The following is a 7,123-nucleotide window of genomic DNA, read 5'->3' as shown; positions in this document are numbered from 1 at the left end:
TATTATAGTTGTTAAAGCTCAGCCACTTGTCGTCGTCGCTCGGTAGTCGGATAGCGCAGTCGTTTATACGTTGGCAATCTACCATGTGTAACTGCAATCTCTCGTTGGAATGAAAATAATGTAAACAGCTGCAAATAAAAAAATAAATATAATATTAATTTAAAAAAAAAAAGAAGAATTCGTTTTTATTAATCATATACTTACCGATCACAAATGTACTTTTGACCATGATGTTTATTCAATTGCGAGCTCATGAGCCGAGACAGATTCTTGATCCATGTGAAATGGCCCACATTGTCATCTCGCGGATCTTGCAAATATAATAAATTGACATGTTTCTCCTTTTTGTCGTCAGCGAGTCGAATCGGGAGAACGTTTAATGTTTTCTGTCCCTCGATAGCGTATACGTTAAGTATACGACACGTCGTTGAGACGTTCGAATTTCGTTATGTCTTTTAACGTTATAGGAAATTCTATATTTTGGAAATTCAGCACCATCGTATAGTGCGGGTAGGAAGATTCGTGATCCGTTTCTTTCGGCCGGGTACAGAGCGGCGACCACCGACCGTACGAAGCATGCATTGTCCATCGATCGCACGTTAATCACCGCTCTCTTTGTCTTTATTTCTCGCGGCACTTCGAAGCGACATCCCGCGCGCATTGGATTACACTTATTGATGTTTATTGTAAGATTCATAATTCGCGACAACGCCCATCCACTGTCACGTTCTTGAAATTCCTCGAGAGATGCCAACGTGGGTTCGATGACGTGCCGCTCGTACCATTCACGCAAGTTTGATGTTTAGAAAAGTTCATAGTTTTTAGTATTAATACTTTTATTGGCACGTTTATCACCCGTCACAAATTCACCGTTAAATATGATGTTCACTTTTACACAGTTGTGTCTTTCTATTGTGTCTTGCATTCGCTCGAGCACTACACTGCTGATATCTTTTAAAAATCGTCGCGACTCGATATAGTTCGCGTTAATTACCGCACCGGTTAAAATTCGATTTTCAAACGCTGCATCGCTCTCTCGCCAAACAAAAGATCTTTCCGCGTTATTGTCACTGTTATTGCTAGTGCTCGCGTAGTCACCACCAAAATGTAGAAATTGTCTCTCTAATTCTGTCTTTGTACCCTCGAGTCGTGCAATTGTAGCGATTAGAGATTGTCTGTATCCAGTGGAGAGCCGTGGACGCTTGACATGATTGCATTCTTCAAGCTGTTTAATGAATTCATTACACTCTTCTATCCATGCGAAACACTCCTTCAAGCTAGCAATTTGGTGGGATCGCTTCGACAGATCATGCTCTGCTTGAATGAAATCTCGATCCATATTTACAACGATTTACTAATAGTAAGAGGAGTTCGCTCTCATAGATTTCAACGTATTGTAATCTGGCACATTTCTAAACTGAATTTATTTTCGTCTGTAACCTCCTCTTTTCAGAGTAGAGCGTTATGCGCTCATTTTCAAAGTATACTTAAAAAAAACGCTCTACCCTCATAAAAATTTATGAAAATACAATTCTATCGAGTTTCACTTCTGCTAGCCTTGAAACATACTGCAAAAAATATGTTCGATTGTCATGTCCCCTCCCCCCAAAAAAAGAATAAACAATCGAAGGTCTTTTATCAAGGTAGGGAGATACATTGCGTTTCTATATCATCGATTTCGATAGCAGCCAGATGTTGGCATTCAATCGATTAATTATGAAACTTGTTCGTATTTAGGTATTTAAAATAATTAATAAATGTTGTTTCTAGAAAAATTACATTACGCCATATCTTGGCCGAAAAACGCTTGGAGCATATATCGGCGAATACTCTTTGTAACATTTTTCGTTTATAACCATTTGTTTTTTGTTCATGGTAATAATTTCTTTTGTAATGTTTTTTTGTTGTCTTTTACGTGACTGCAATCCCCAAAATCTGTGATGTCTTACTACCACTCCGCATGACGTCATACCCCTCGCCTATGAGTATCCCCCGCGCCCCGCATTCCCCTTGGAATTCACGAGTTAGAACTTCCACAATATTACTACTACCAGTGATTCCAGTAAGTTTGATTTTGTCTTCAAAGATAATTGCCGTCCCCTTTAGCGTTTTTAATTTTACCAGAGAAATAGTCGCGCCTGTGTCGAATAGGTAGTCAATCTTTCCCCTATCTGTTTCGCGTATGGGTAATGTCACTAAGTCGAGACCTATTTCTCTGATTGTTTCTCACTTCACATGGGTAACATGATACTCGACTGCTTTACGCGCTTTACGAGATGAATTTCCCTTGTCATCGTCGCCGTCGTGTGATTCTGAAGTCTCTTGGCGATTTTCCTTTTTGCTACTGCGTTTATTGTCAGAGTTTTGTCGGGCGGTTTGATTGATGTTTTCCTCCAGTGGCGTAGCATTATCTTTCGCGGGCCTGTCGTGCAACGATTCGTCGCGCACGTGTCCGGTTTTCTTACAGTATTTGCAGTATTTATTTATGGCCTTTACTCGCGGATTTCGGTCGGGTTTTGGCAGTGGAAATCGACTACGACAATCGCGTGCATAATGTCTCGTTCTGTCGCATTTTAGACATTTCGGAGTCGAAAGTTTCGTCTGCCACTCGACGTCTTTATTTTTATGTTGGAAGCTTTTAGTCTGGGAGGCAGCGACAGATTGCGTGTCATTATTCCGCCAAGGCTGAAAATTTTTTATTTTAATTATATTTAGCAACTGATTAATAAAACAGCAGACTTCCATCTCAATGTTACAATGGGGCATAATGGGACGGTTTGAAAACCCGCAAAAATTTGGAAAAAAAAACTCATACCGCCAAGCGTAAAACTTTTTTCTGTGATTATTTATAATGTAAACATAAAAATAAAACTCGTCTTCCATGTAGCAAACACAACGTACTACGTCTTCCATTCATATAAACACTTCCAAAAAAGAGATAAAATGGATTTATTCCGCCAAAGCTGAAACTTCATTAGTGCATAGTTCATTTTATGTACAAATGAAAATTCATAGTCTTCCAAGTATCAGGTACAACAATAGTCGTCTTCCAAGCAGGTAAAGGTACCGCGCGCCGACTCGACGCTTAGGCGCGCGGCCGCGCGCACGGCCGCAGCACATATTTACTCGCTTGGAAGACTGCATTTTCATTGTTGCAGTCTTCATTTACATTCAAATTCCATATTACTGTTTTTAATAATACTTATCTCCAATTTCAAAACTGTGATTCATCATTGAGAGAATTTTCACTTTCTGTCTCCGTGTTATTCTTTGATGATGCTGCATAATCTCTATTTTCATCTGTTATAAAATATATTCAATAAATTATTTGTCTGTTGTGTTACGTCCGAACTCCGGTCATGTGTGCTGATAGGTTTAGAGAAAGAAGGAGTAATAAGGTTGGAGCAAGGAAGGACGTTAGAGCAGACGCTGTGTCTCGCATGCATCCGCGGGAAGGGGATGGAGCGAGTCGAACGCACCTTTTATAGCTCTGGAATATGGGTCAACGTCCTGAAGGGACCTGTTTCCAACGGGCAGTGCGAACGTCGGTCCGAATTTTGAGTCAAGAAACTTAATCCTTGTAACTCGGGACCGGACCACATGCGATCTCTGTCGAGCAGTGGGAGTAGGTACGAGGTCTTACGATTCTAAAATAAATGGAGATTGAGGTTCGTCATTTTACAAATACTCTATTTTATTTTTAACACTAAATCTTACAGTAGAAGTATAGCCAAACATTATTTTTAATTGGATTTATGATTAAAATTTAAGTCTATCTTTATAAAATAGTACTAAATAGAATCTCGTTACAATTTAACGTTTATATCTCGCGACGGATATTAACAAAACACGATCGACTTATCTTACAAACTATTCATAGCTTTACTATTACACTTATTAATAAGAATATATATATATGTATATATATATGTGTGCATGTGTATTTTCGGAAATTAGAGAGATCATGGTGGTCATAACTAGGTCTATGAGTTAGTTGTGTTAGAGTGTATAAACGGAGAGGCGATACAGGAATTAAGGTATTTCACGAAGTACAACGGAGGAAGGGGGGAAAAGATTGTGAAAGAATCTCACAGGGACGAGATAAGGAATGGGTGATCGGGGAAGGATTACAGGGATTGTTGCATGGGGTTGCTGTCCAGCTATGGCATTTCTTATTTCATTGGGATCAAAATAATCGGGACCGATTATATAGGCATTTGGTGGGAGAGGTTGTGTTGTATGCGGGAATTTGGCGATTAAGGATTCGAATGAATCCTCGGGATAGATAAAAAAATGGTAACGCGGAGGTGGAGGTGTAAACTCTTCTACGAATTCCACACTCGAGGTCGAAAGGGATGGTGATGGCGATCGTGATGAAGGAGGGATGGATTGGATAGAGAAATCAGGAGTTGGAGGTGGGGAGTCAGGGAAGATTCGCTCGGTTAGAGTGTTCAAAAATGCGGGTGATGGAGATCGAGGGGGAGGTGAAGGAGAAACAGGAGGTATCGCCTCTATTCCTTGTTGATTGGGTTGAGCCGGCGGAGCTGGTGGTGGTGAGGGAGCTAAAGCGTCCTTGGCAGGGTTGCTTTGGTCCCGGAGGTTTTCGCGGTATTCCTTGGTCCAGGAGTTTCCGCGCTTCAAAGTAGGCCCGGCTTTTACGCCAACCCTTGTATGGGCGATTGGTTAAGCGTGGCACTATGGTTGTAGCTCGAGTTAGATTTCGCGGTGAATATACTTATATATATATATATATGTAACTTGAACTTACTGCTACTCAGTTTTATTAGTCTCGAAGGATGGCCGTCGGAGGTTAGCTTCAGTGGTTTCCTGGTGGTTGGATGTCCTGTGGACCCACGTGACTTGGAGACACCAAGATGATTTGACCGTGTCGCGGATCACAATTAAAATTTTATCGCGGACCGGCAGAGTGTCTTACTTGTAAGACTGGTAAGATCGGAAACCGACAGAGCTTCGTTCGAGTCTAAATTCTTTCTGACTGTTGCTCGCGAAGGGCCTCCTTTTATATTCGCGAGTTAGTGGTCCCGCGTGCAGGCCTCGCGTATGTTACTGGTAATGTAGGATTAGGATTAAGGGTATCGGTTGTGAAATGGGATATGGGGATGTGTCTAAAATAACATTCGTCATCGACCAGTTGCCGGATGTTCGATAGCTCAGAACCACATGTGTCACTTATTATTGACACCCGCCGTTTCGGTTTATAATCCTTAATCTATTTACTTCTTCTGTTCCTCGGGATAAAGTTTTTCTATTCGACACGTGGTTTGAATTTTTAATTCGATGACTCCGTCCCGAGTGGATTACTAGTCCAAAAAGGCGAGTGTTAATTGGCTCGTCACCATCGTAACTCCCTTGGTAGAAACAGATGGTCTACCGATAATAATCTTTATGGTGAAGACGAAAATTATAATCGAAGAAAAGAACTGTGGAGTCTGGACGTAGCAGTTGCAACATATTAAAAGTTGTACGAATTTGGGTGAGTAAAATGATGCTTGACGAGATGCACGAAATCTGTTCACTCGCATTCGCGTTATCAAACGTGTTTTATTATTACAATTCGTATTGGTAGTAAATCACGTGATTTAGCTAGCCAATCACAGGAATAATTAAGCCCAATGTCCACGATGCTAGAACTCGGTCTGAGTTCTCGGATCGGGAAATGTGTAGCCAATCAGCTTACAGTTTTTACAGAAAACCGGCAAGTTGATTGGCTACGCATTTCTCGATCCGAGAACTCGGACCGATTTCTAGTATCATGGACATTGGGCCTTAGAGAGCCAATTTCAGTTCTCAACTCTGCTACAGTAATGAGCATAATTATAACTACGGTGTCACCGGCCAGTGTTGCTGTTACAGTGCATTTGAAAAGACGCATAATTACATAGGAACATGAAAATGTCGACACCTTTTTGCGTGTTTTGTGGTAAAAGAAGTGGTGATTTGAAAGACTTTGTATCGAAAACTTTAGATAAATGTACCGATATTCTTTTGATACGAAAGAGTAGAAATTTACATTCAACTAACGTAATTTTGCTTAAAGAACTGAATAATTATCAAAAATATCACTCGAAATGTTATTCGAATTTTACTGCTGTGCCAAAGAAATATAAGATTTCTTCTGTTGAACCCACAGCTAGTACGCCATCAACATCTACAAAAATGTAAGTACATAATCACTTTGTAATTATAAACACAGCACGACGAATCTTATATATTTGTTGTGATATAACAGAAAGTGTTTACAAATTTGAATTACTGTCTAAAGTACGAATATGAATTCATATTTTAAAATAAATTTTGAATCTAACATTCTTATTCAATTAATTATTATTTTTTTAACCATATAAGTATTATTTAAATATTTATAAGAGTATTTGCATTTATATATTAAAGAAATATTTTGTATAATTTTTAATTATTGAATAAAAAGTTCTTAGAATAAAATAAAATTATTATTAATTTTCTCATCGAAGAGCATTATATTATATTATAATTTAATATTCAAATGTGTAATGTATTTTAAATGCTTTTCAGAGAGAATCCAGATGCACAGATTCTTCTTTCGATTCACCTCTTGCTACTGATAAATTCCCATCTCGGAAAACTAATGAAGATGAATCGATAAATGCAGATCCTGCTGAGAAGGAGAATGCAGAGAGAGATGAGGATGATTTTCATGATTCCAAATTAAGGAGTGATACTAAGGAAGTACGAGAACAATCATCTGAAGCAGCACATGGATCAATGGTCAATAAAATATGCGTGATTTGTTGTAAAGAATGTAAGTCCCATAAAGGACATTGGCAACCTTTGCATGCTTTGAGTTCACAGAATGTGATCGAAAACTTTAAAATAATTGCCACTGAAATGGAAGATGAAGGTCTTCTTAAAAAATTAAGCAATACTGCTTCAGAAGATTGCTTATACTTTTACCATAATATTTGTAAAAAAAATTATGAACATCGACTAGATTCGCAAAAAGTGTTAAATCAAGAAGAGAAAGATTGGCATAAAAAACGACATATTAATAAAATTGCTTTTGAAGAAGTTTATAAATTTGTAAAAGATAATATTATTGCTAAAAAAAATTACTTTTTTCTGAGTT

General features: G+C 38.6%; 1 pseudogene; it reads right to left on the bottom strand.

Moving 5' to 3' along the window:
* The window catches only part of LOC108726236 (uncharacterized), a 3,136-nt pseudogene extending 2,413 nt beyond the window's left edge, over window positions 1-723 (bottom strand).
* Window positions 724-7,123: the final 6,400 nt, after the last annotated feature.

Source organism: Mycetomoellerius zeteki, unplaced genomic scaffold (genome assembly GCF_001594055.1).
Source record: "Mycetomoellerius zeteki isolate Tzet28-1 unplaced genomic scaffold, Tzet1.0 scaffold1106, whole genome shotgun sequence".
NCBI classification, from domain to species: Eukaryota; Metazoa; Arthropoda; class Insecta; order Hymenoptera; family Formicidae; genus Mycetomoellerius; species Mycetomoellerius zeteki.
Note: the sequence above shows the minus strand (reverse complement) of the source record. Positions and strands in the feature narration are given on the sequence as shown.